Below are 2,503 nucleotides of genomic sequence, written 5' to 3' on the forward strand. Positions count from 1 at the left end.
TCATTTTACATCTTCTTCTAGCTTATACCTCTTTTCCACACATATTGCATGTCCTATGTTATGATATTTTAAATTACTACAACTTGCACAGTATTTAGAAAAAATTATTTCAAAATAATCCAGTAAATTATCTATTACCCTGTTAGTACTATATTAGTATGTGCTATGCCTTAAGAATATAGCAGATAGAAATTCTCATGCAGGGGCACCTGGGTGGCTCAGTGGTTAAGCGTCTGCCTTCAACTCAGGTCACGAGCCCCACATCGGACTCCCTGCTCAGCAGAGAGCCTGCTTCTCCCCCTCCCTCTGCCTGCTGCCTACTTGTGCTCTTTCTCTATCTCTCTGTCAAATAAATAAAATCTTTAAAAAAAAAAAAAGAAATTCTCATGCAAATTCCTACACCTTTGAGAGATACAGAGCCCTCTTCCAGAAAGCACATAATCCGGGCCTCCTACACCAAGTGTTAAATGCTTAACATCTTTAGAGAGACCTCCTGGGCTTCTGACCAAACCAATGGTGAGCACTGAACTAGGAGGAACTTTTCTGTAAGAAAGCCTTGTGGTTGCCAGGAATGAGAAAATCTATTGACTATTGCATTCTGCTCTTTTGATATGTTTTGTTATTGTTGAAAGCAAAGTGCAGGAAGCTGCCATTTATTAATTTCCTTCAGTCTCCTTCTCAGGATCTGTAGCATGTTCTCACTGGCCAAGAGATTGCTGATTCAGGCAAATCTTTTGTGGGTTGGATTATGTGAGAAAGAAGGTGTCCATTTTTGAGTCTCTGGGAGGAAAAGGAGACTCAGGTTTTAAAGGAATTAAGAGGAGACAAGGTGAAAAATAATTTCTTTCAAAAAAATAAATAAAAGGGTAGCTATATCCACTTTACTTCAGAATTTTAAGACAACTATCCATATTGTTTATTAAGAATTAACTCTTGGGGTGCCTGGGTCAAACTCCAATTTCAGCACAGATCATGATCTCAGGGTCATGAGTTCGAGACCTGAGTGGGGCTCTACACTCAGTGCAGAGTCTGCTTAAGATTCTCTCTCTCCCTCTGCCCCTCCCCCTGCTCTCTCTCTCAAATAAATAAATAAATAAAGTCTTAAAAAAGAAGAATTAACTCTCTCCAACTCATATAAAATTGCTGAACTAAGGCATTTCCTATCTAAGATGTTTACATTTTAATAGCTAAATCTGGGCAACATCAAAACTTTCAAGACCTAGATTATGTCTCTCTAGTGCAGTGTTTCTCAGCTTTGCACAGTGGCAGTATCGTAGCCAATGAGGTTTATCCGAGGTACGATTATTGCTAATTGAAAGCTTTCTCAGTCTTGGTGTAACTGGCATTTGGGACTGGAAGATTCTTCGAGAGGGGACTGTCCTGTGCACTGTAGAATGTCTAACAGCATCACTGGTTTCTACCATTAGATGCCAATAGCATTTCTGCCTCCACATCTGTGACAATAAAATACCTCTCAACATCTCCAAACGTCTCCTGGGTGGGGGTCGGGTAGCCATAATCACCCCAATTGAGAACCACTGCTCTAAGTGCAAGAAAGCAAGACTCATAATCTACAAAACTTACATCCTAATTCTCATTAGCTGGCCATGGTTATCTGGAGGACTAAGTTGAGGAAGATTCAGAGGGCCCAGCTATAAAGAATGTCTTATCTTGGTCACTTAGCAAGGTCTTTCATGGGGAGAGGTACCATGTCAGGGTTCTCTGGAGAAACAGAACCAGTAGGATTTGTGTCTATATATCTACATTATATCTATGTCTATCTATATTTATCATCTAGATATATATCATCTAGATATATAGAGAAAGAAAGAGATTAATTTTAAGGAATTGGCTCACATGGTTATGGGAGCTAGCAAGTACAAAGTCTGTAGGGTTGGCTGGCAGACTGGGGACCCAGGAAAGAGTTGGGGTTCAAGTCCAGATGCCATCTGTTGTTGGCAGGATTCCTTCTTGCTCAGGGAGGCCAGTCTTTTTTCTATTAAGGCCTTCAACTGATTATATGAATAATGTTTGACCAAATATCTGGGTACCGTGGCCTAGCCCCGTTGACAGATAAAATTTATGATCACAGGTGCTCACTGCTCTTTTTAGTGAAAGCACTTTAGATTGGACCTTTGATTGTATCAAACTTCACCTGCATGTGTGGTCAACACCAGCTGTATTCACTGGGTGGGTCTAGGAGGACAGGCATCAGCCTGCACATCCCAGGGGTAGCATGCAGTGCCTTTGCTGCCTAATCAGAGCAGCATGTCTGACCTGACAAAAGGAAGAAGTCTGAAGATGGCAATGAACTGTAACACACACATTTGAAGAGAAGAGAAGGAATACCGGCTAAAAAGATAGAACTAAATGTACCCTAGGCTGGGCACTGGGGATAGATTTTTAAAATGGAAAGATCAGGGGCACCTGGGTGACTCAGTCAGTTAAACAACTGACTCTTGATTTCAGCTCAGGTCATAATCTCAGGGTCACGAGATTGATC

The 2,503-nt window shown here is 41.2% G+C and overlaps 1 pseudogene; it reads left to right on the forward strand.

The window, feature by feature from the left end:
- Positions 1-1,251: 1,251 nt before the first annotated feature.
- LOC112834188 (U4 spliceosomal RNA) lies at positions 1,252-1,331 on the forward strand (annotated as a pseudogene).
- The last annotated feature ends 1,172 nt before the right edge of the window (positions 1,332-2,503 follow it).

This window comes from Callorhinus ursinus, unplaced genomic scaffold, assembly GCF_003265705.2.
Source record: "Callorhinus ursinus isolate GAN/ISIS: 27379988/994484 unplaced genomic scaffold, GSC_fseal_2.0 scaffold1, whole genome shotgun sequence".
Lineage (NCBI taxonomy): Eukaryota > Metazoa > Chordata > Mammalia > Carnivora > Otariidae > Callorhinus > Callorhinus ursinus.